This window comes from Tympanuchus pallidicinctus, unplaced genomic scaffold (genome assembly GCF_026119805.1).
Source record: "Tympanuchus pallidicinctus isolate F22 unplaced genomic scaffold, pur_lepc_1.0 scaffold7, whole genome shotgun sequence".
Lineage (NCBI taxonomy): Eukaryota > Metazoa > Chordata > Aves > Galliformes > Phasianidae > Tympanuchus > Tympanuchus pallidicinctus.
Genome location: NW_026294791.1, coordinates 22,285,084 through 22,312,458, shown reverse-complemented (window position 1 = coordinate 22,312,458; position 27,375 = coordinate 22,285,084). Strand labels below are relative to the sequence as shown.

General features: G+C 42.4%; 1 long non-coding RNA gene across 2 annotated transcripts; it reads right to left on the bottom strand.

The window, feature by feature from the left end:
* Positions 1 to 2,941: 2,941 nt before the first annotated feature.
* On the bottom strand, positions 2,942 to 25,058 carry LOC128072691 (uncharacterized). Of its 2 annotated transcripts, none has more exons than XR_008202404.1 (6): positions 24,396 to 25,058; positions 13,047 to 13,157; positions 12,159 to 12,296; positions 4,951 to 5,000; positions 4,517 to 4,805; positions 2,942 to 4,126 (listed from the first exon to the last, which is right to left on the bottom strand). It is a non-coding gene; the product is annotated as an uncharacterized LOC128072691 (long non-coding RNA). The 2 variants fall into 2 exon arrangements; XR_008202405.1 differs by lacking the exon at positions 24,396 to 25,058 and adding an exon at positions 20,713 to 22,486.
* Positions 25,059 to 27,375: the final 2,317 nt, after the last annotated feature.

The window sequence follows — 27,375 nt, the reverse complement described above, 5'->3', positions numbered from 1 at the left end:
TGTGGGCAGCTGAGCCACAGAAGGCCTTCCTGCCGCTGGGATGCCCGCTCCCCTGCTTGGGTTCTGAGACCCATCACTGTGCAAAGGAGCCAGGATTTTGGGGACATGTTTACACAAATAGGGAAACATACCCTGGCTCAAGCTTGACTGTCATACAATTGGTTCGCCATACTTTTCTTATAAAAAGGCATTTTGTTGGTAAACTTTTCTTGCTTCTCAAACTAAAAGCAGGCCTGCCCCTCCAAAACCAACTTGGATCTAAATAGACCACAAGGTTTTTCAGGAAAAGGATGCCTAGTATAAAGACTGGCATCTGTAAATGTCAGTCTAACAGAAAGTTTGACTTTTCTGTTCCAAAATATCCTTCCCAGTTCTTAAGTCTGGGAAAATATTGAACGATTCAGTGAGGTTATAATGATGTTTCAGTTTGCTGGAAACGTTTTAATTCTTTCCGCAGCTCCATTAAGCATTTTCCTCACAGAAGAATTTGCTGGAATAGTTGATGTGGAATAAAATACTCCACAGTGCCCATCCAGGACAGAAATGTTCCGGCTCAGTACACTGCTGCCTTTTTCTTAGTTTAGCCCATTTGGGGAATTAAATTAAGCTAAAATGGATTCTCATTTGGAATAAGTTTCCAGTCACAGAGGTGCTCAGGAAACAGTTTAAATTTTAAATGAATCTGAGTTAGCTTCAGAGCAATTTCCTAACATTGAGTCTCATTTTATTACCATACGTCCCAGGGAGGAGATGGAAAATGAAGAAACATACAAAATCCCCAGACGTCTCCACACGGCTTTCAAAAGGTGATTTGGCTTCACTAGGATCCAGCTGAGAGCAGCAGTGAGCGAGAGCTTAAGGAAAATCCCACTGTGTCAGACAACTTTCCCTTTCAAAGACTGGCTTCCCACAAGAAAGCCCATGGGAACCAGAGGACAAGCTGAAAGCCCCGCATTGCGAAATGTCAGTGACGTGCGTTGCCCTGAGGATTGGTCCTTGGGATGACTCTGCAGGCAGCGTGGAGTGAGTTTCAGACTTCATGCTTAGGGACTGAGGGGCCTACTGCTGATGTGACAAATATTGCAGGGAATGGAAAAATAAATGAAAAAAAAAAGCTCTCCTTGCTTCTCCTGCTATCGGAAGTGCATGGCACCCTGTTCCACTTGCTAGGCAGCAGATTAGCAGAAACAAGTGGGAATGTGTCCTCACAAGCACTGTGATGACTCTGTGGATCATCAAGGGGACAAATGCATCAAAGCTCTGTTATACGACCAGCTAGAGTAGGAGCAGTGTTGGTATGTGTGATTGTTAGAGCTGAATTGAGTGGCTAAGAAAGGTCCGAGTGCAACTGTTCACAAGCAGTAAAAAAAAATCAATGTCATTATAAGTCCTCTGTCCGCATTCACACTATAAGACTTCGGGATGAGCTTGTTTTACAGCAAAGACAACCTGGCACACTTGAGCACAAAAGTTCTTTCCTAGCATTTATTTTAGGGATGTGTTACTTGAGAAGGGGGTAAGAGCTGAATCCCATTGCTGAGAATCATGCTGTGCTTTCAGAGGCTAGAACACGATGCCAGCAGCTTGGGCTGGGGACTTCCTGCCTATTTTTAGCGTGTTGCAATCCTAGCCTCTCACCCACACTTTCTCACCCCCGCAGGATGTTGGCACTGGCCCCTCTGCAGCTGATGATGAGCTAGCTGCCTGCATCCCTTCCTGGCTGTGGCACTGGTGTTGGCTCTTACACATAGGCTGGGGCGAGAGCACACACTGAAACGGGGGTTGGTGGCAAAACTGCTTTCAGCCACTTTTCTGGTGGGGAAAATTTAAGAAGTGACTCAGAGCTCTCAAATACTTGATAGCACAGTGCTAAACCTACATGTGTGTTTCTCACAGGAGCTGTTAGCGTGGTACCCAACCCTGACCTGCAGTCTGTTTGGCTGACCTCTCTGCTGTGAGCCACAACGTTATTGATGACCCCACAGCTAATTACCCATTACACACATCCCAGGATACCAGCCTGTGGTGGGACAGTGATTACTGTGCATCTGCTGTGCACAGTTCTATGCTGACAGTCAGCAGGAGCAGATTGCTGTACATCCCCCACCACCCCACCCCTCCATGGAGAGGGACACACTTTACTGCTCACACATCTCTCTGAAGAGAAAGAAATTCCAGAAACCTGCTGGCTCTGCTCGTTGGATTTTGCAGCAAGCCCAGGTGCAGCTCTTACTCGATAGGTTTAAGATCTATTCAAACAACTTCCAGACAGCGGCAAAGCTTTTTTTAGCAAAGGCCCACGCACACACAGCACTCCCATATGCACCATTCACTGTGCTGCTTCTTAATACTTTCCATATCAGTCACTGCTGCACATCAGGATATACATATTGAGATGTGCCCTTCCCTTTTGATTCATTCAGAATTGTCACCATGCGCACTGTGGATGTCAGAGTGGTGTCACCTGTCGCTTGCACTGCCCTGTGATACAGCACAGTAAAAGTGAGGCTGTTAGGAAATGACGCCTCGCTGCTGCCATGGCAGTGGCAGCAAACAATCAGAGCACATTAGATAACAGGGCATTTAATAATGTACTGTAGTAACAGTATCTGACAGGGTTTGGGCAAGGAAAAGTGAAAGGCTGGGACTCTGGCTTTGGCTTTAGACAGTGCTGGGTGATTCTGATAGAGCTGAGCACAAATTAAAAGCACATAGTCACCAGGAAGAGCCTCTAACTTCTGCAGTCTGCTTTTCCAAGAGCACTCTGTTCCTGGAGCTGCAGCTTAGCATGACACATTCAGTTTTCTTTTTTTCTATCACCTGTGGTTACAAAACAAAGGCTGAAATGTGATTTCCAAATACACAAGAGACTACAAAGCTAGCATCACCCCAGCCCCAACTACCCTCCCTCAATCCCAGTACTTTCTCTTCTGAATTAAAATGCTTTTGTTTGTTCTTACTTTTACATTTAAGGTTGAGGACTAACATGAAGTGGCACAACATCACCATCTTTGTTTGCAGCCTTTCTCAGTGCAGTGGGCTGCAGAAGACATCAAAATCCTCAACTGTGTGGAACTTAAACAAAAAAAAAAATTATTTAGACCTTGCCATGGAGGGTCAGAGACAGACTTCCAGCAGCTGCTGCTTAAAATAGCAATGGTTTTCTCAGTTTATAAATGTAAATACCTCTAATGGGCACAGCACCACAGATAGGGGCCGCTTCCCCTTCATTTCTGTAAATCTAGTGCTCCAGATGAGGGATCAAACAAAACTGCCAAAATAACAATGCATCATGGAAAACCTGCAGGCAGGCTGAGATGATGCACGAGCACGGGACTGCGTGCAAATCCAGAAACAGGCTCCACGTCCTTGGATACACATCAACTGGTGTGCAAACACAGCAAGGGAACACAGCTCTGCTCCTTGCTGCTGCCTGGGTAAGGGCTGTGCCCAGGACCCCATAGCCATCACTCCCCATCAGGTCGCACAGCTGTGCTGCAACGGCCACCAGAAAGTGCCTCACTGAACACAAAGAGGTGATTTCACAACTAATGCAGAAACTGAACAGGCTGTTGAATTCAGCACAGTGTCGCAACCCCTGTATGTCCTTCCTTGGGCATGGGAGGCTCTTGCTTTTTGACAAAACAGCTTGTGCTTAATTCATCGTAGTTACTGTCTCATGAATAAAGGAATAAAGGCTGCTTTTTTTTTTTTTTTTTTTTTTTTGCATAATTTGAAATGTGGCATGAAGGGGCCTGAAAACTTTCAGGGTGGGTTGGTTTTTTGTGTGCAGTTTTTGTTTTATTTTCCCCCTTCCATTCTTGTGAGTCGGATGCTCATAGTTTCAATCCCATTCAGGAACACATTATCTTATGACTAGTATTGTCTTCCTGGCACACCACGTGAAGTCAGGCAGTGACTACTTGCTGACACTGAGCTAATCCCCAAGGAAAAAGATGATCCCAATAGACAGTGAACCCAATGGAAAGGCAGTTTTATCTGAAATGCTCTGGCCAGACCTCACACTTGCACTCACATAGCTGTAGGATCTGAGCACACAGACACAGAGGTAGTTTGGGTTTACATCTCTCTTTGTCCCACAGCAGCTCTCCTCAATGTGGATGACCTTAAAGATGAAAAAAAAAAAACCATGAGAAGTAAAACACAAGCAGAAACCATCAGTTCAAACATTTTACATGAATCACCAAAACTGCACATTTTTATACAAACAGTGTAATGTAGCTCTTGATGGTTTTGCATCTCTGCAAACGCAAGAGGCAAAGCAGAAGACACAAATATATTTTGTTACATCTAAACATTCCAATAACCAGAAAAAGAACGGGGGCAGGAATAGGGGCACAAGGAATTAGGGTAAGACAACGTTATTTATAAATAAATTCTCTGGGGGAAAGACATGAACAACTTTTCTACCAGAAGCCTTGCATTCTTGCCATATTTTCCTTAAACACTTTGAGGACTTGATTATTCTGAGAAGCTGCTGGTACAACACACAAACCTCTCTGATGGCTCAGCAAAGTGCTAGCACGCAAAGGGCCCGGCACCAGTCTGTTCTTTGCTTCTGCACAGGGCTGATGGCAGAACTGGGTCTTCCCTTGCACCAAACTGGGCAAATCCTCGTCTAGCAGCCAGGAACCTGAGCTCCCACTGTCCACGTAAAGCTTTGCTCTCCCTGCTGCCAAAAGAACACACATCACTGATGGGCTGAGGTTCCTTTCCTGCATCGCTGGAGATAGATTGTTTGTACATCAGAGATTACTGCAAAGTCTAGACCGGACCATTCTTGTCTGTGGAGAAAATGAGAAAGTACAAAAGGTGAGTCCAGGTTATGTTTATAGACGTTCTGTGCAGCCGCAAAGTGGTACAGAAACTAGAGAATGCAGAAGGGCACTGAAAAGTACCAGCTCCAGGCAGATCTCTTATGTCACCTACCTGTGAACAGTCTGCAGGGAGATGCGAGCATGGCTGCTGCCACCACTGAGCTAGGAAAACAGAACATGTGTTGAACACCTTCAAGAATTAAAGCAGTACGTGAAATCTGGATTTGAAATTTCTAGATTTAAAGGAATGCATCTTCTCATGAACACTGCACAAAATTATACAAGTAACAGTAACTCAAGCAGTTCCTTTTCATGCCCGATATTGCATCCATAATTATGCTCCCCTGGCACAGATTTTGATGTGTAACTCACACACTGACGTAACAACTTGTGTAACACACTAGGCTTTGTGTCATTCACCAGGCTGAAACTGTTGAGAGGAAATCCTGCCTGTTCAGCATTGCCTTTATGCACCCTTCCCTGCCCTTCCCTCTCAGCTCCACATCTGACTGGGCACATCTCTTATTTACCTCCCTGTATAGCTCACGTTCTTTTACACCATTCACAGTCAGATACACCATGCTGTTGGCAGCAGTATCATGGCAGAAAATAGAAGCTACCTGCTCTCTCCTGTGGCTCTGGAGTGCTGTATGCTCCTCTTTTTCTCTACAGTATGCAAACAGCAATGTGTGTGTGTGTGTGTGTTTGATGGGGTATTTGGTCTCTCTTTTTAAGCCTGCTACTTATAGCCAAGCAGCTCTGTTTATGCTGGCTCTCTCGGATTAGTTCCTCTTACATTAGGGTCAGTAGATTCTCATTGACTTCAAAACAAAGTTTAACCACAGCCATCTTTAACTTTGAAACAAACTCTACTTGTGGGTTTTGTTTTTTTTTTTTAGAAAAACATTATCTCAATATTCTTGCTAACACTTCATCCACCTGTTGTGACTCTTGGCATTGTTTGCAGTTGAGATTGCAAAAGATTGGAAAACACAAAGGAGGGGTTGGGAAAACCCTTGGGTTCCTGGTTTGGGATTCAGCTGAAACGTGTTGCTGTACGCTGACAATGTGTGGGCTTTCAGTTCAGCATGACATCCACTGCCATCGAGATGATGATATTGGAAGAGCAAAGAAACCTTTGCTCTTCCACATTCAGGTCATCCCATTCCAGGGACAAATTAACGGTCTTCTATTACTCTGAGATATCTATACTCAGTATTATTCTCAAGTACTTTTTAGGGTAAAATAAGATGCAGTAAATAGAAGTGCTGGTAACTTTCAAAATAGGTCCCACTATGTATGTATGATCAGTGTTTTTTTTATTACATATCCATAAGGAGAGGGTTTACCCTCACCAACATAAGCTAGCAGTAAGCTATTCACAATCAATACAATCTATTTCTGGGCTTTAGCCCACATGGTGCCAAGCACCTGCTGCCCACCCATTTGCACTGTGTTTATCAACACTTACTGGACTCTGCAGCTGTTCCAGGAACTGGGAGACAGCTTCACTAGTATTCGGTAAGAATTCACACCTCCACGCATTGATCAGGTTGTGTAGCCTGTGCTGTACCACCTCGAGCAGACCCAACAATTCAGAGCCTCCTCCTGACTGAGCTCACATTGCTGGGCAGCCAGAGCTCACTAACCCGGGAGAGATTTATGGTTGGCTGGAGATTTGGTGCTGATAACCTTATTTGTGGTGGTAGATTGCTCCCATGCCAGGATTAGTGCAAGACGCAAGAAGGAACACTGTGTTCTGCTATTTATGTTTTCTGTCAGAGCTCCCTCAAAGACTAACATTATTAATCCCCCTGTCAGACAAATGATGCTCAGTTTTAGGTCATCTATGCCTGTATCTCTTACACCTTGGGTGTTCCTGGAAGAGCTTAAGGTTTGATTGAAGGCTGAAGTATGAAAGTAGCAACGTGTATTAGATGTACTTATTACAAAACTCTTGTTACTGGATTGCTCCTCTCAGGACCTCTAGAACCAGCAAAATTCCAGGAGCTGCACTGGCTTAACTCAGTGCAGAGACAGTTCCCCATATGGCCAAAGCTCGGTCAGCACCTACTCCACTCACAGCCATCATGGAAACACTGTGTGACTAACAGCATTAAACAACATCTACAGTCTGCAGTGGTCCTAAGAACAAACATGCACAGAGCATGGAGAGCTGTGGCGGTCAGACATGTAGAAAACAAACCTATTTAGTAAGAACATCATTTGTACAGAACTGCTTTTCAGTGCACAAGTGTGTTCCAAACAAGAATAGTTTCCACTGTTTCCCTTTTCACGCACACGCAGAGCTTTCCAAGCCATTCACCTTTGGCGAGGATCTCATGCCTGGCCCCTACTAGAAGGTCAACTTGTTTTGCAACATGAACAGAACTCTTTCAGTTGTCAAAGCTGTGGGACAGCAAATGAATTTGCTCTTAGATGTTTTCTGTTTCATTTCATCTCTGCCATCGCATTTTTGCACCCTGAACTTCCTTAAATGAGACTTTTGCAGGCTGGTATACAGAATTTATCCCTGAAGAATTGAAATGTGTAACAGAGAAATGATGTCTGTGTTTCTTTTCTTGGTGGTGTTTTTTTTTTTGGGGGGGGGGTTGAGGCTTCTTGTTTTTGTTTGTTTGTTTGTTTGAGTAAAGACTTATTTTGGTCCCAAAAATTTGACAATGGCACAAACAGAACCAGAGCTCACACTGGTATTTGCATAATTTGCATGAGGAAGGCTGAAATGCTTGAAGAACAAACCGTGCGAAGTTCAGGAAGATGATGCTTTTCATATGTGGTAGGAAGGAAATGACAGAGGCGTGGGCAGTGGGGGAAATAGTCCCCATTATGCCACGCTGGGCTTGCTCCACAGGCTGAATTCCTTCTCAAGTACATTCTAATCTGTACATTTTCACCAAAATGGTGATTTTGCCCAACTATTTCCATACAGACCCACCGCTAACAGAACAAGCACAGACAGATGCAAGTTAGCCCTGTGTTTTGGGATGTTACTGGAAGACTGCCTCAGAAAATGTCACTGAATACCTCTACCGCTTTATCCTGGCAGTTAAGACATCCATTGGCTGGAGCTTAAAGAATAATAAGGGCAGATGAGAAGAAAGGAGGTTTGGTGGAATAACAAGAGAAATCTTAAAAACCTGCATAAGTCAAGTGTTATAAAGCATATCATAAATTAGCACACCAACAATAATAAAAAAAAATAATGGAGTAATAGAGCAGTTCAGAACCGCAGCAGAGCTATCCTCTGCTTGCAACTTCCTTCTCTTTCTGTGGTCATTGTGCTTTTGCTAACACCACTTTCATTGCCTTTATATTACCTGGGTTAAATTGCTTTCAGTTTACATTTCCTGCGCTGATTCCATGCGTTCCTTGCCAAATCTCCTTTTCTAGCAGAGGACCATTGGACTAACAAGTGCAGAGGTTGATGTTTCCCTGAGAGGCTGCATCACAGCTCACACTATACGGTCCATCCAGCTGACCCAGCTGCCCCTGAGCTCAAAGGCAGAGCCATGGAGTCACAGAACTGCTTGGGTTGGAAGGGACCTTAGAGATCATCTGGTTCCAGTCCCCAGGAGAGATGGAAATAAAGCTGGACATTTTAAATACAGTATCTTCACATGTGAAACCTGCACCTCAGATAACCTCCATGTGAAAACAAATGTACTTGGCTCACATTATCCAATTACCCATCACATCCAATAGCTCAGAATATTAGATCTGGAAAAAGATCAGAAGCGGGGAGAGGCTGCCAGGAAAGAGAAGGCTTAGGACAGTGCTTCCTCTTGTATTACCAACACAGCTGATGAAACAGGGTTTGTTTTACAGTCATCTTAGAGTTAAAAATAGCATGAAAATGTAGTACATAACAGAAAACATTTACAATTGATAAAAAAACATTTGTGGAAATTAATAAATTAACTGGCAGTATTATGAGAGGAATTATATCCCTAACACACCAGACAAAAAGGTCTGGAGATGATGCCAGAAAAGGACAAGGTCAGAGTTCAGAGCTGAATCCTCAGCCCCAGTACTTCTCACATTTACCCACTGCCATCCTTTCACCACACCCTGTGCTGCAAAACATTGCAGGTTTCAGTGTTTTGTTTCTTTACCTCTCGTTCCTTACAGCTATTCGCTACAACACAAAGGAGTGTGACAAAGGGCTCAAGCAGTCCATCTTCTGCTCCATAACTTCAGGTTTTGGGGGAAAATAGTTTTGCTATGCATTTTTTTTTCCATACATTATGTTATCCTATATATTTTTTCCTCTTTCCTCAACAGTGAAGCATTCCTTTTTCCTACCTTTCTCCCCCCCTATATTTTTCTCTTTTTTTTTCTTCCTGTTTTCCTGATTTGATAACCTCTGTATGGCAGGTAAGAGCCCAGCTGAATCCTCTATCCAGCCAAGCAAAGTCCCTATGACTCTCACAGGGACAGAGTCATTTCACATTTATTACATCTTTGAACAGACTTCAAATACTCATTTATTTTAAGCTTTAGAGCTATCGCATTTCAAATAACTTCCTCACGCTGAACTCCATCTCTTCATCTTTCTGCATGTGCCAAAGACTTTTAAAATACAGATTACTGAGAAGACTTATTGGAAATAAAAAGCAATAACAAGAAGAGACACCGAAGCATTGGAACTACACAAAACCACGACTGCACTAAAAGTCTGGATGCTTACAGGAGGATCACATTTGCACCAATGACTAAAATTAATTAGTGCCCATCTTGGCCATGTGTGTGGCTCAGAGCAGGCAACAACTCAGCACAGCAGAAAAAAATTTCCTTCTCCACAATGCAGTAAGACCCTAAGCTAAAGCTAAACTGTTCTTCTTTTTGCTTTCTCTTAAAAGAACACCCTTCACTCTGTGTCAGGAAACTTGAACATTTTTAATAATACAATTTAAATAGAACATGAACAGTTTAAAATGAGTTTAAAAAATTCTGACCTGTGATGTTTAATGGAAGATGGAAAATGCAGTCATCAGAGAAACATTATACCTCACAAGGGAAATGTTCTAATCTATTCTTAACTCATTTTTATCAATAATCCCCATAGCTGGCTTCTAACCATCCCAGATGAGTAATCTAAAGCCTGGAAAAAAGCAGCTTAGACAGATGTTATCCACATCTGCAACTCATCTGCCTAGCTATATTAACTCATTCACCTGTTAAAGACTAATTTACTGGTATATAGATGAATATACTTGAAGGTCACATAGCTAAAAATAACACTGCCTCCAGAGTTTTCTATACAGCGCATACAGTGAAATACATAAATAATCCTTGTCAGAACGCTGCTATAAAAAGGCATTGGCTTGAACTTCTAGCAGCAGACATTCCCAAGTTCATGCAGGGGTTACATTTCACAAATATAACTTAAATACCTTCTCAATGTATATAAAGTTGGGCATTTTATTTTTAGCAATACTTTGTTATTGTCATTGTTCAGGAAAGAAAAAAGCTACAGGCTCATCATGCCCCAACAAAATAATAGCATATGCCTAAAATTAGAAAAATCACATATGAATAGGGTGTTCAGTTGGTGGGGCTTTGTTATTTTTTAATTATTATTATTATTTTAAAGGAATTGCCCTGGGGCTCCCCATCCCCTGCTGCAGCAGGCAGCTATTGCAAGTTCGCCAGTACCTGTTCCCTGATAAATCCAGCCCCCTTGGGCTAAAGAGGGAATGTGGTTGTATTCTATCTTTTGCATCATTAATAATACTGCTAGCAGAGCTACGCAAACACACTGTAGTCTCTGTGCTGCCGTTACAACAGCCTCAGTAGGGCTTCATGGAATATTTATTGCTTGTCATTAAATACAAAATGGAAAAATTCTCTTCAATCCCTAGGAGTCTATGACGGCTTTCACCAACCTGAAAGAGGCAAACAAGGTTTCCATCCTTCATTAGGATGAGGAAAGCACCAAAATTACTCTTCAGCACGCAGATCCAGTGCCAAGCTATCACCTCAGTGCCACCCAGCATGGCCTTGGAAAGGTGTCAAGTCCTCCATGCACAGTCAAAGCCTTGCAATGCATTAATGAAAATGCAGCAGAAAAGCCAACGTGGCAGAACACCAGTTACATTAAAAAAAAAAGATGTGCAGCTATCAAATTCTTGTCCATAAAAGAAGTTTTCTGAGAGTCAAAACAACAATGGAAAACTATGATTCTGGTATCAACGCTGTGCCAAGTACTGTCAGAAACAGAAAGGGATTCTGCTCCAACTGAGCAGATGGAAATGTCTTCTATCGCACTGAGATAAAGCAGTCCTCCCTCCTGGGAGCTGACCTCACAGCTCCATCTGAGCAAAGCCTTCCAGCCACCCCCATGCACAGCATGCTCTGGAAGAGAATCATAGAACCACCAAGGTTGGAAAAGACCTCCAAGATTAACTAGTCCAACTGTCCCCCTACCACCAACATTCCCCCATTAAGCCACGTTCCTTGGTACCACATCATTTGTTCATTTCTTGAACACCTCCAGGGACTGTGACTCAACCACCTCCCTTGGCGGCCTGCTCCAGCACCTGACCGCTCAAAAAGCTTTGATAATGGAACTATTTTTACTATTGATCCCTATCTTGCCCAGAGATGCAAACAGAAAGACAGTGATGTCCCATGAAAAAAAAAAGAAAAAAAAGAGAGACTTCCTAAGAAAAAACAGGATGCTGGGCTCTATTCAGTGTTGTGCTCACACCTGCTCCCTTTATGGCTGCGTAAACATCCTCGACTCCCTGCAAATATCTTTACATACTGCACACAGAATGCATCTTCCTCTGACTGTGTGCATCGCTCTGTGGGAGCGGCTGCACGTCACTCAGCGTGCTCACGTTGCTAACAGGGTGCATGCATGAGTCACTCCTTATCGCATTTATGGTGCTCTGCCACAGTAGTGCAAAGACAAACACACAAATCCATTCACAAATGTTACAAAGAAATGCACAAGTTTTCCTCTTAGCAGAGCAAACAACGAGGAATCACCTATCAAACCACAAGATCAGCTGGCATCCTGGTCGATAGCATTACTTATATTTGCTTTCTCTTGCCTTACCCAATTTGATTAACTTGCATTCAGGATATGAGAATACATTCGTGTTTATTTTTCCGAACAGAGTACCATGACTGGAGTAAAGCTCTGCTGGAGCAAAATTCCGCTGAAGTCAACACTAGACTGACAGATGGGCTGGGTTACCATATGTTTCCACTGGCTGGGACACATCCTGTGACCTCAGCAGTGCCATGCAGATGCCCCATCACCTGCCTCCTGTAGGATGCTCTGGGGACTACCTCGGGGTGTTCCTGAGGAAGTGATCATCTGGTGAGGTCAAATGAGGATGCTCTGGTCAGCATACCTTTCCATTTCCACTCTCTCCACTCTTGTGGGTCCATCTCAGCTCTGGATCATTTAACACCAGGTCATGAAAGCTTCAGAAGTAGCATACATAAGGACATAAAACTTTTATATTTTGCATGTATCACGTTAATGAGCTAAAGAAAATTTAAAGTGATTAATATTTTTATTTCTTAATTACAGAAGCATCATTTTAGAAGCAATTTGACTGACTGATATGTAATAGAAGATATTTCAGGCATGTAAATGCAAACCGTCAATTCCTGACAAGTCAATAATCCTTCATAACCAGCGGCACAGAAATCTAATAAAGGAAAAGAAATTAAAGATGCGCTGTGTCTTTTCTAAACTTATTTGTGATTCACCTCTTAAATTTGGGATGGTGATTTTCTTGTAAGAGAGATTCAATATGTATAATAAAGAACAGGCTCTATCTTAAAGCATTTATCATCTTAATAAACAAAAGCCAGGAGGAGAGACAGGAAATCAATATATTCGGTTTAGGAACAATATCAGGAACAATGAATTGGGGAAAAATAATTAGAGGAAACAGAAGATAAAGCGTGCTGGAGTAATTTTAGACAGAAAAGGACAAAAACATTCTTCTAACCTGGCAGGGGAACTACAGGGAGTATGACCTGGGCAGCTAGAAGTTATAAATAGTATGGAACAATAGAGAATAAGAAATACCAGAACTTTTCAAGCCAAGGGAGAGACATGAGACTTTACAGTGCCATAAATATTTTTTAGTAGTAACTAATGATCGTGTGAGTGGGACAGTTACTTTTTCCTATTCAGTGGTTGTTTATGAGTGTCTCTCTTACCTATTTCCAGTGGGACTGTGTGTTCACAGGTAAAGACGCTAGAGAGTTCAATTGAGACAGTTGCCAAAATGACCGTACAGTTGGTGATGTAGATCTGAAACACGACAATATCTGAGGCAAAAGAAAAATAGAAAGAAGTTTAACTTCAGTTTGAGCAAAAGATGACAACACAGCCCCAGCTATCACTTTCCATTACCTTGATACTGACTGATGATGAGTTCCATGACTGATCTACGAGAAGAACCTGTCCAGTCCAATGTGGTTCTGACCATTTCACTTGAGTTTATTTCACAGAGGTAAATTTTTCTCTTCTAGAGAGCATTTTCCACGTTATAATAGCTTTCCTCTAACAGCACAGATTTCTTTCTTTCCCCTCTGCTTCGCTATCTTCATTTTCTTTAATCAAGCTGCAAGGTACAGTACTTGGGGCGTTTACTATCTGCCTGCATTGCACAAGGAGAAGTTATAAGCAAGGCAGCATAAGAAGAAAGATGTGGTAATGGTAAGCAAATTTGGGATCACTCCGTAACGCCTCTTTTGTATTAAAAATCCTCAATATTTTCTCTAAATCAAACTCAGGCAAGACCATCTCCCAATGTAATTGGTGATGTACCCAGTTCAACTTTTGGATTTTTCACTCAAATCCCCTACTCAGTTTATGTTAATCTATTTATAGCCATCGCTGTAACCATCCAGTTTTCTGACCTTTCATGGGTATTTCATTACGTTCTTCGTTTTCCAAACTGAGTCAACTCTTGCTTCCGAGTTATTTCTGAAGACAATACAATATGCAGAGATAATGCAGTATTTTCTTCCCTCCAGAAGTTTCCTCAGTAATTTTCTTATTTCATTTCAGAAGGCATTGTAAATACACCCAACCACATTTCTATTCTTCTTGGGCCATTTCATCAGCTGCTTTTAAACAGCAGAACTCTGATTTGGGTACCCAGTCTTCTGAGTCTCACCAAAATCAGCAGCATGACACAAATTTATGTTCAACTAAGATTTAGCCCAAATATATAATCTCTAAGTACTGGCATTAATTATTTATTAAAAAGTTGGAAATACATATATATACTTTTTTTAAAGCCTAAATATAGCATAAACAGAGAAAGCATTGAAAAATAATAGTATGTGTAAACACAGTATTAGAAGAAATATTCTTCTCTGAAAGAGTAGCGATGGACTGGAATGGGCTGCCTGGGGACGTGGTGAGGTCACCACCACTGGAGGTGCTCAGTAACCATGGAGATGTGGCATTGAGGGATATGGGCAGTGGGCATGGTGGAGGTGGGTTGGTGATTGGACTTGATGATCTTGGAGATCTCTTCCAACCTTAATGATTCTAGAAAAAGGGTAAACAGAACTCCTTTGGACTAACTTTGTGTTCTGTCATCTACCATGACTTGCATTCACTTTTATGACACAAAGACTGGTGGCTTCTAAGCTGTCCAAAAGGCATTTGGGAAGGTTCATAAACCTGTCCCATCGTGAGCACCATCAGGCACAGAGTTGCAGGATCCCTGGCAGAATATATTTTTCAAGTCTTGATTAGAGACTGCTGGCAGCTATTTTTAAATCCTAGAATACAGGCCTAACAAGGACAGACAATTAAACTAATTCTGTATTTGGAGACATGCTTGCTGACAGAGGATTTGGCTTGACTTCCCGTTGCTCTTTTCTGACTCCAGCGATTCAATATTTTACCTGTTTTCAAGCTAAAAGGCCAGGACTAGATGAGTTTGATTCGCGTGCGATTTATATGACAGATTAAATGCACTTACAAATTCTTGTCTTGGTGCTCCTTTGCTTCTCTTCCTCCCTCGCCTCTGCTCTAGGCAAGAAATAAAAATACCTCTGCCAACAGAAAGGTCTATCTGACCTCATTATACAAAGTCTGGTCATAAACATTTTGTCTGAATAAGGGTTTTGCAAAATGATGTTCCTGCTGTGCTGTAGGACGGACTTTAACTGCAAATGTAGGTAGACAGAGCCAAAAACCTTACCAGCATAGGTTTGGAACAACCACTGACCAATAATCTCTAATAAATAAGTGAAGCCATAAATAACAGTGAAATGCAGCAGGGAATTTGAGCTAAGACATCATGGCTTACCCTGCGTGGGGTAAGCTGTTATTCACTCTCTATCTACAACCTCATTGATCTTCCAGTGGCTTTCTGTTGACTGGGAAGGAAGGACTGTCCCAGCTTGTTAGCCAGATCAGAAATAAGACCTTATGAACTCATTCCATTGTACCCTCTCCACGTACTCACACAAAGGTGTGGCCATGGGTACTTTTCACCAGCTAGGTGAGCCTCCTGCCAAGTCTGCAGCACCATAGCACTAAAAGCTGCTGAGTATATTTGCACATGGAATAACAGTGGTTCCTGAAAGCCTTTCTTCCACTTACCGATTTGGTCACCAGAGAGTGTAGATGTGGGGCATATGGCACCTTCATTTTACACCAATGAAGCACAACACTGAAGCTGAAATAACTTATCTTGCAGAAAATCTTTTACAAGGTTGAGAACAGAATAAAGCCCAAAGTTTACAGACCAGTGATATAATCACAACGTCCAGCTTTTATTACCTAATTATTCTTACTGAAACCAAATTAGCATTGGATACATTGGGACATTAGCCAGGGAAAATATAACAAGAACTGACCCAGTGGGAATTAAAAGTTTGGCTTGTGTTATTCCAGGCATGTTAATATTTACATTCATCCCCTACAGAGGCTAATCTGAAATTTTGCAGTGGTTCCCAAAGAGCTGAGAAGGTCTCTGAGGGAAGGACGGATGCAGAGAAGTTGCTCACTGTGCTTATTACCTCATCCAGTCCCCAAGTAGCATCTCTGGGTCTGATTTCAACTGCTCCAACCTGTTTTTTCAGGCTGAACCTGAAAGAGTTTGGTTTGGATGAATGCCCATAAAAGATATACAAGCACTACCTGTGTTTACTTGTTCTAGCATTATTTTTAGTTGCTGCCCATATCTGCTACTCCACAACAAGAACAAAGCAATCCTTTGATTTCTTCATGGAAGAAAATCATGATCCCTTGAACAGAAATGCTATTTGTAGCCCATGACATACTGAAAACGCCTATAAACATTGACATTTTTGTGTTAGGTGAGATACCAAGGAAGCCATCATTTGCTATTTGTGGAAAAACTGAGCATCAGACAGGCTCAAGCTCCTGCATCTTCCTTTATGGAACCAACAGGACAGTTACCCAAAAATAAAACAGTAATCCTAAAAGCAAATTGCCCACATGGAAATATTTCCTTACATGCTATTTGGCATTTAATGAGTAGGTGCAGCAAAACTGTACTTAGAGGAAGGAAAAAGAGCGTGGCAGGAAAACAACTGCATGATGTTGTACTAAAACATTGTAAGTTCTGCGCTCAGAGAAGCATGTTGAGTAGCAGAAGGAAACTCAGGGCTGGCTGCTGCTTGCTCACATCCCAGTTCTGTGCTGGCTCCAAGACCTCACCTACACAAGGCAGTATGTCCCACAATAGCCTTGTAGGAACATTTTGGCACGTTTGAACCAATGCAAATATTTCTTACTTCAAGCATGCGTGGGATTTATAAAAATCACACTGCCACAGAAATCAAAGCATCCTTGCAGTAGTTTATATTTGCAACTTGAAAAACCAAAGAGGTACTATCATTTGCAGTAACCTATTCTGATGGTGTTAACCTTGCTCTGGTAGTTACTAGAAACTGACCACGCAATCTCCCACCTCAGAACTCTCACCTAGAAATCTCATCTTCTAGAAATTCTTGCCATTTGCCTCAGAGTTTTAAATTATAACAAGAGCCAAACTGTCTTCGCTGCCAGGGACATCAACAGAATTTGATATGTGCAACAGAACAGGATTTGTGCCACATGCAATAAATCACAACAGAAGTGTTATCTATCTTAAGCAGGCTAGATTTCAAGTAATAAAAAAAAGCTGGCAGTCATGCACTGAAGCCTTCAGTAAACACATCACCTCCAACACACAACCAGCAACACCAGGAAACTCCCAGAAGTTTCTGGACAAAGATTTTTCTTCACCTGACCCTTAATGAGCCTCCTGATAGTAACTACATTATCAGGATGCTTCTGGAAGCAGGCTCAGCTATTCATGACCAAGTATTGTGAGAGTACCTCTGATTTACTGCTGGGATAGGAGTGTTGAGCCTGAAGGCTTCTGCACACTGTGGGAACACATGGGGCTTTGAAAGCATCATCCATAGACCCACAATAAGTGTGACTTGTGAGATGCTATTCTTAGCTCAGTGAGCAATTACCAACACATTAGTTATAGGATCACATAAGCAAAGAAGAATACGTTTTTCTCTGAAGTTTAGGCATAGTGAGGGAATAATGATCTGGGTAAAGCATTACTGTAGGACTGGGACCATGTACCTTGGTAATGAAGGACTCTCACTGACCAAAATAATTCTGACTTCCCCAAGTTTGCTGAGGTGAATATCTGCCACTGTTAGTCCCTAAAGTGATTTGAGCACCAAAGATAATTAAAGAAGATGAACAGCAGAGTTATTCCCTTGCCTTAGGGCACTCCTGTGCCTCAGGCTTGGTCTCTGCACATCTTCAAGCAGGTCCTTTGGATCTGGAAAGCTGCTTTGTTAAGCCCTCAGCACAGAGTCATTGGTTCCCACCACACTTTGCAGCAGGAGGTGGTAAAACCCTTTTGGCAGCACCGTAACGAGCTGTACGTTCTGCATCCGTTCCCGCTGCAGTCGGGTGTGTTCCGAGGATGTCAATCACACAGCAAACAGCTCATCGGGACTCGTTCTGGCCCAGCTTACAAAGACAAAGAGTCTTTTCCGAAGATGACACTGAGAAGCAAATTTAAGTCACAATCAGCTGGAACAAGACGTTACAAAATGGCTCAGGGTTTATGATAGGCAGCTTTTCTTTGTACAGAATACCCCCTTTTCTGAGGCTGATTACACAGAAGAGCAGGAAGCATCATCTTACTGAAAATGGGAAGGAATTGGTTGTTTCACATGCAGCAATCAGAGAAGAAAAGCAGGTACAGTTCCAAGTGAATGTCACCTTGTAAAGGGCTTGAACATAAAGCCAGAAATTCATGAGGGTTTAAAGCCACGCTCACACCATTTAGTTTTGAACCTACAATGCTTAGAATAAAATTTGTTTCTCCAGCCCAGTAACCTGTTTAATCCTAGTAAGAGTTTTGTACTATGAATGCAACCGTATCCACAGTGTATGGAAGAAGAACAAGTGCTTTAATCAGAACATGATAAAGATCTATTCAAGAGCAGACAATAGAAAAGAGATGAGAGAGAATGGAATAGAAGGGGATAAGTTGACTATAAGGGGAAACTCTTTGCAGCACTGTCTTTCCCTGCCAAGCTCAGGACGACCAAGGAGAGCAGTCCCAGCAGCTCTGCTGCACTGGGACACTGCTGGTCCTGCTCACAGTGCAAAAAGCAGCATAGGGCCATTTCTCCTCATCCATCTGTTCATTCTGCAAAGCAATTTGTAAAGCAGTGACAGATTTTAAGATAAAAGATTTTAAACAGAAGTCATTTTGTTTTCATCTCTCGACACAAAGCGGAGTCATACAAGGCTGAGATCCTGGGAGCTGATTATCTTTCCCCTTATAAACCAAATGTTGCAGTAAGTTTCTGTATTTCCTGCATCCTCAGCCAGGGCAACAGTAGAGGAATCAGATGCAATAAAAATCTGTTGCTAAAACATACACTGAAACACGACCTGAGCTGGAGGAACAACTGCCGCACATTGCATACAATTCAGAAGGGCATTTGGGTTCCTGCTGTCGTTAGGAGTTGTATTTTAATAACTGCAGAACACGATATGCTTAGAACTGCGTGCAAGAGCTGCATGGCAGTGCAACATGAGCAGCAGCCTGCGCTTTCCCTTGGTTCACGCTAGGCAAAGTATCATAATTTCTTCTCTCTCCAGCAGATTTTATGCCAATGTGTACCCAAAAAGCTGTCATGCAGTCTCTGTCCCCGTGATGTATTGCACCAACCCCTCATTTCCCACAAGCTCATTTTTAAAGAGCTTCTGTTCGTTTATGTCTGCCTCAGAAAAGGTCTGCATTGCTTTTCCCCCAACCCCGCCAAGACTAATACAGAAAAAGCCTGAGCATCAATCAGGTTTCATAACCAATTAGCCAGCAGATACTCTGGCTGCATTCGCTATTGGCCTCTTTCGGCTGTTTTTGCTTCTAAAATTAGCTCAGCTATTTCCTGCACAGAGGCTCAGGAGAGCAGCAGACTCATAGCAAGGGGCTGCAGCACAGAGCATATAGCAAAGCCCTCTCCATGGGGCTGCACGGGGAAAGGGGAAACTGCCCACCGCCTGTAAGGAGCAGGCAGAAATGGGCACACAGGATTAAAAGTTGCTTATGAACTCCATCCACAGCATCTCCAGAGCTCCTGTTGTTATTTTCACACAACCTTGCTCCTCTTTGGCTCGCTGCTGAGCAGCCAGCATCTCACATCTGGCGATAAAATAACATGCATGCCCTGGGTGCAGTTGCCACAGTCACCAAGAGGTGAAAGCCATGATTTCTAAATATGGTTCCCACCTCATTTTTCAGGAGTTGTTGTTTTCAATTGATGCACTCCTACAAAATCCATAGGGTACGTTTTGGTAAGTTCCGATATCCCCTCGGTGAGCAATGTGTTTATGCCCCACTCCGTGCAGGCTCTGTTTACATACTTCTGTCTGGGGGAAAAAGATTGGGCCTCAATAAAAAGATAGGTTGCACTTCTCCAACATGTGTACATTTTCTCCCATCGCTCAGATTTGCTTCCCCCAACAGCCAGCCCGAGTTAGAAATCGCAAGCAAAGCAGCTGCTTCAGGCCACGTTGCAATCAGTCTCATGCAAGACATTTAACAGAAGCTATTTGCTTTTAGAACAAGGAACTGACAAATCACGACCTGCTGTGGGCTGCTCTGAAAGGTCAGCTTAGGAACATATCTTTTCAAGTGAGGTGTGGCATCTGCAGAGAAATGGTTAGAAAAACAAGAACACTGGCTGCTCTCAAAAGGCCTGCTCCAGCAGCAAGCACTTTTAAAGGAAAGAAAGTAATCGAGTTGCACCAGAATGGGCTAATAAATAATGCTATGCCTCCAATGTCTGTGATGGCATTTTGTGAGGATAATGCCAGAGGAGCTGTGCTAAGGTACGCCTCATAAAGATAAGCAAAGGGTTGCTTTATTGAACACATGTTGTAAAAAGAAAGAAGATGCTCACTAAATGAACGAAGGCAGCTTTAAAACAAACCTGGGTTTCTGGGGAAACTACAACTGTTTGCTCTATAAATCCAGAGCATCCCTTTGGGGCAGGAGAACTCGGCAGCACGATGAGCAGCACCATCAGGTGTTTATATAGGGGCTGGAAGGAAGGGAGCAGGCAGAAGAGATCACTCACCCTTCTGTTTGTTTCCTGCTTCCTGACGCCTTTAAACCACTATTATCAAAAGACTGAGTATTTGCTTCCAGGATTTTCTTAAGATCAAAATTAAGAACTGAAATACAGAAAAGGGAGGATTCTCTTTGCAGTTGCTGTTAATGTCTTTGTATAGCTGAACTGCAGTTTATGTAAGCAAGCATTGACGTGCAGGCACACCAGTAACTGATTAAAAATCACTCACCTACATCTGCACATGGGAATATTTAGCTCATGTGAATGCTGCTCTGCTTCTGCTCTTCTTATGTCTGAATTTATTGACTCTAAATGATAAGGGAGACAAAAGTTAACAAATCCTAAAACGTTTTACCTTCAGTAGCTGCATTAGATTTGATTTCAGCAGTTACAAAAATACACAGGAACTGGTGCTGCTGCAGACTGATTCTATCACTGATGGCAGGCACTCAGATCACTGGTGCCACCTGAGACTCTTCCAATTGTTAATTTTTTTGCAGTACACCAAATCTATTTTTTAAAATCATAGAATCATTATGGAAAAGACCTGTAAGATCATCCAACCGCCCACCTAACACCAGTATTTCCTCACTAACAACATTCCTTAATACCACACCTTCTCAGTTCTTGAACACCTGTAGGGACAGTGACTCCATCACCTCCCTGTGCCAATGCCCAACCACTCTTTCGGAGAAAGTTTTTCCTCCCCTGGCATAACCTGAGGCCATTCCCTCTCATCCTATCGTTGTTACCTGGGAGAAGAGGCCGATCCCCATTTTCCCACAACCTCCCATTCAGAGCACTGTATGAGGTCTCCCCTGAGCTCCTCTTTCCAGACTGTCCCATCCTATTTCCCTCAGTCATTCCTTGTAAGACCTGTGTCACAGACCCCTCACAGCTCCATTGCCCTTCTCTGGACATGCTCCAAGTGTCTCTCACGTCATAACTACAGACATTCAGAGGCTCCATTCCACCATCAACATAAGGATTCTGGCTGAATGCACTTCAGGTTAAAGGAAAAAAAAACAAGAGAAAACATTTTCCAGAATCTGCTCTTCAGAAAGTGGTACATACAAGTCAGAGTGCTGTATGAACACAAGCCCAATTTTTTTCTTCCGAGACTGACATATAAGTCAGTGGTACACAGCAGTTCTCTCCTGCTTTTCAGCTAATGCACTAAAGAATCACCTCCATTTCAGTAGTGGCATCCACGCCCTGGGCTCTCATGGCTAAATTTTATTTCTTATAGTTTCTGGTGTACTTGTTAGTGTGGACTTCACAAATGGCATCTGAAATCTTTGTATCTCTCCATCTCTCACCACCAAACACATTAGAGAGGGAATGCTGTTTTGTGCAGGAAATGATGATAAAACCCCGCTGCACGCTATGCATACCAGGAGAACAGGATGTTGCACTTGGAATTCCACTGAAAGACATTATTCTGTTAGAAAGAAATGAGGTTCTTCATCTTCGTTTGGCACACGAATGCCAAAATCCAGGATGGATGTTGAGAGGCTTAATCAAATGCAAGAACATTTTTCTGTGACAATGGGTATCTGACCCTGCTGGGAGAGCAAGGTAACAATTATTTTTGTCCTTTTCCTTGTAGGGGAAGGTGGCAGTAGGGAACTTGCCTTAATTGACACTGGATCAAAAATAACAGCAATAATCCATGTAGGATTTTGAACTCAGATTGAAGGCTGTCAAAGACAAAAATGACATCATCAAAATGTTCACAGAGATACTGAAACTGAGAATTTTAAGCCTCCTGACTCCTGTATACACACAGACAGAAACAGGATTACGTCAGAACATAGAACGTAACGCACCTACTCATGAAGGTGACATATAATCCTACAAGTACAAAAAACAAAACAGGAAATTGTATTAAAGTAAGCAAAAAACCCAAAGTGAAACGAGAACAGGAAGCCATTAGCTGCAAGTCTTGAAGAAAAACAAGAACGTTAGATTCTTTTCATTCCTGTTAACAATTTAGATAATGTCCAAACTGCAGGCACAACTGCTCTCTTTATTATCAGCTGCCAAGGAGGGTAAATGAAGACACAAACAAAAGGGACCATTAGAGAACTGACGTAACTGAACACGAGAGCCCATCTCCTTATTTAAGTAATTTAAAAAAATAATACAACAGCAGTGTTAGCCTAATCAGTGTCAACATATAAGAGGCAGTGATTAATTTAACATGCTCTTACTCAGTTAACATAAGACTACACCAGACAGATTACTCTTCCCAAGGGCTCTCTCACTGATCATATTAAGAAGTTAACTTCTTCTTGCATATTTAAAGCTGAATCATGACAGACCCTGTAAGTTATAACCTGGCTATGAGCAGTGCTCAGCCGCACCTACTTTCCTCAGACCTCCAACTAAGTGAAGTCAGCACAGAGCAGACAAATCCAGCAAGCTACAGCAGTGCTTTACTATATGTGGGCATGGATGCCAGCCTCTGCTGCATGTTCTGCATTTTTACTCCAAATAAGCTTACCTTATTTACCTTTATTGCCTTACAGCTATGCTGTAGCTTATGTAGATACAGCCTGAGAACATGAAGATCAAATAGCTAGAGAGGACCTCATGTTATCAGTTCTGTTTTCTCTGAGCTTACGACTTGAAGGCAGGATACTGTGAAGGCACTCGTGAGCGAGAAGCGCTGGGTGACATCTGGACTTGGTACTGCCTCTGCTCGGTTCACAGAGGAAGAGTTGTCTCTGCAAGCTCATCCTCAGCAGTTCCTGGCATGTTATCTTTGGAAAAATGAGATATTCCAGCTGACTAGATCCCCACTCATCAGTATCACAAGTCTTCCTGGCCAGATCAGACAACACTAAGCTTGCAACATGACCCAATAAAAAAATAAGGATCAGTCAGTAAAATCTATGGGCATCTATTAACATTGTAATTGCAGTCCCCAAAGAAAGGCGTGTCCAGCCTTAATTTGGTCTTGCAAGTTGTACCCATGAGACATGAGAAAAAGTAATTGCTTTGCTATATCCCAAGGTAGTTTTTAAGCAAAGCAAATGCAAGTGCAGATGTAGTTGGTGTGTGGTGAAGTATCATTAACAGCGTGAGTACTAACCATGTATGTAGTGCATCACATCCAAAATATGCCTCAAGGTATGAACACTTGCAATGTTTTCAAAGTCCACTGAGGAAGCTGGACAAAAAGATGACACTGCTCCTGAGGAAGTGACCCCTGCCTCCTATTTATACACACTATACACTACACAATAGAAGAAATGGGATTTCAAGGAAAAAAAAAAACAGATATATCAACTACTGCATTCTTTATCTTCAAAGATTAAGAAAAAGTGGAAGTGTACATCAGGGCAAGATCAATTAGTACTTCAGACAAAAATCAGACATTTTAATAAGTTAGCATTTTGTAATTTCAGAGTTGCATCTGTGTCCATAAATATTATCCTCTATTCTGGGTTTTGCTTTATTATGAACTTGAGGACAAAAGGAGGACAAGAAAGGAAATGGAAGAATAGGAAAACAACAAGGAAAGAAGAAATGTTTAGGTAAAAATAAAGGACAGGAACAGCACATAGAAGCATTTCTACTTTAGTAGTTCAGTCCACGGTATAGCAGGATAAAATAGTGACGTTAAACAATGAACTTTCACCAAGTTTGTAAATAAGCAAGAGAACAGAGAAGTATAAAACCCTCTTATAAACAGTGGACTGAGAACAATATGGACTCAAGCCCAGTCTAAATTAAACATCTCATTTTTAACTCATTGCCCTCTCAGAGATGTTCTGGACTTAAACTTACTTACAACAGGAGAAAAAACATGACAGATATTTCTTATCTGCAAGAATTTCTGATGAAAACTGTTTAGCAATACAGCAAATGGCTACTGAAAGGCACGGAACCAACCACATTACTTACTGATCAGCCTTACCACACCTACACAAATTATTCATGTGAGAAATCAGACTTCATTAGGACCTTTGTATGCACATCAGTATTTGCAGAATCAGGAATCAAAGTCAAATGCTGAGAAAAAACCCTTATGCTAATATTTATACATAGATGCATATAATCAGATAGGGTGTGACAACCAGTTTACAACCATAAAGCTGTAAACTGAGCTCCACCATTATTTATATCTTCAGAAGAGAAGGATAACAAACAACTTCCTCACATGTGTGCCTGAGACATAATCCAAACCTAATCAAAACTCTCTGGGAATATTGTTTGTCATTAAAAACCACTAGGCCACATCAGTCCTCTGCAGTGGAGCAGCTGATGCATCTGATAATGTGCCTGATTCCTCCATTAGTATTTTTTATTTTCTTTGGGGAAGAAGTATTTGAATGTGCCATTTCAAAATGAAGGATCTCAGACGGACAAACACAGCCTTTATAGCAGAACACCCATTTGGACTTTGGCTTCACTGCAGTCAAGATTGCTATCTTTAGAGGTAGGCTATGCCAAATAGCAAGGAATTATATTTACCAAGATATGAAGATTGTAAATTCAAACTGTAAATCTAAAATAGAACCTGAAGCATACAACGTACCTACTGCTGCTGTGAACACAATCATTACAACTTTACAGCAGTTGTGACCTCTGAACTCTGAACCGTATATTGTGTTTGTCTGTGCAATAAACTGTGTGATGCAAATTTAGCTCTGCAGTGACAGAGAAGCCACTTCACTGTCAGGAAAAAACTGCAGCAAACATATGATGCAGTTAGCCAGATACAAACACTGCATGAACGTCACTACAATGACCCTGCTCCATCTAACATGAAAACCAAGTAGTTTTAAGTAGTTCTGGGGCAGGGGAGGTTCAGGTCTGATATTAGCAAGCATTTGTTTTCCAAAAGGGTGGTGATACATTGGAATGGGTTGCCCAGGGAGGCGGTGGCATCACCATCCCTGGAGGTGTTCAAGAACTGTTTAGTTGTACTGAGGGACACGGTTTAGTGAGGAAATATTGGTGGTAGTTGGACAGCTGGACTGGATGACCTTGGAGGTCCTTCCCAACCCTTGGTGATTCTATGATTCTATATATAGAAGCTGCAAAACAACTGTCTGTGAGATAAAGGCCACTTTACTTGTTCTTCCAATTTGAGTACTTTGTTGGTTTTGAGCTCCATTTTTCAGCTCTGATGTCACAATTCTAATTCCAGCATCATCTCATTTACAACCACTGATGACTTCCCTCACAACAGGAGAAGACCTGATCTCTGCAGCACACCGAGCCCTGTCATTTACACCAGATTCCTTCCTTTCAACGGGACACAGCTTTTACCATTTTTGGTATCTTAAGTCTACGTCAAGCTCTTTGTGCATGTAGTGAGATTCCTGTTAAGTAACACAGACAAAACTGTTAATACTGTTTTCAGTGGCTTCAAACTGTTAGCAGATGGCACAGCATGCAGCTTTAAGTGATTCACGAAACATAAAAAGGATAACAATCTACTGGAAGTGTCTCATCCAGCTTCAAAGCACTGAACTTACGTTCCAGTTACACAGAATTCGGATTTCATTGCATCATTTGAAGGGTAGACAATGTGTTTTTTTCTCCCTTCTTCCCTTCCCACCACATTAACATCACTAGGGGCTGGGCCTTCAGAGCCAGAGGTTACAGCGTTCAATATGAACACATCAAAAACTGTTCCTGAAATAGTCAGCCAAGGATTTTCTTCTGGCTTTGGCTTCTGTATTTGTATTTCATGGTAAAGTTACAGTTGCAATACTCCATGTGTATAATACAAAAGGTAACTGGGAGTTCATACCCCGTTGGGTAACTGGCAAAGAAAGAGAAATATGGAATTAAACTCTCCCACACATTAAACAGGGCTGAGTGTGTAAATGAGGTACACAAGGACATATCCACAGAACATACAGCTATCATGTTACCAGCAACTTAAACAGCTTTGTCGTAGTGACTGCTCCTTTAAGGAAGGTATTGAGGACTGTTTCCACAACTGGGATAAGTAGCTATGGGAAGCAGAAGCTTCTATGTGGAGAGCAGCATCTGTAATACGGAGCACACCAACAGTCCCCCCTTCTGCAGTCGCTGCACTGATGAAGCTGCCAAGTGGCTGGAGCACAAGCACAGCACCATGTGAAAGAAGAAAAGATCAGCATCTAGAAATATATTAAGCTCCAGAGACCAATCTGACTTGGCAATTGCTAGGAAGCACAGAAGCAGGAATCAAAATAGTAAGCTAAGAATCAGAGGACAGTGTCAACAGAAAGCAATCCTAACACAGTTTTGCACGCTAGTCCCACAAACACCTGAGGATTGAGACTCCTTTTGATAAGTTCAGATGATTTTTTTTCCTTAATTTGATTAGATTTCAGTGTATGCTTCCATTTGAGCCAGCTCAATGCAGCAGGCAGCGGGAGTTGGGCAGATGCAGCATGCAGAGGTGCACTCAGGGAGCCCCAGGGGCAGGCTGAGCTCCCAGACTGGGGAGCTGGGGAAGCAGCCAGCAGACTTGGCAGCAGCATCACTGTCAGCCACACAGTTCTGCAATACCTGGCAAGGTGAGCAGCATGGATCCAGCGATGGTGGCCAGCCTCAAGCGTGGTCCAGGCCTTCTGACATCAGATGAGGCAGGTCAGTGTTGAGTTATGATGTTGTACCAGTTGGTAAGTGTCAGGATTAGGTCTGCAGACAGCAGCAAGGGTGAGGCACCAGCAGCAATCACCAAGCAAGGTCTGGGCATACCAACTGGGCAGGTCTGAAGTCAAATCAGAAAGTCAGCCTGTGGATCAGAGCCAGGCTGGGTCAGTAAGACAGCCAGACACAGGAATGGCTGCAACACAAGGACCTCAGATGTAGCAAGGACAGGGAAGGGTTATAATGCCCTGGGAGCCTTGGCAAGGTGATTTTTTTGTTGCACAGTATC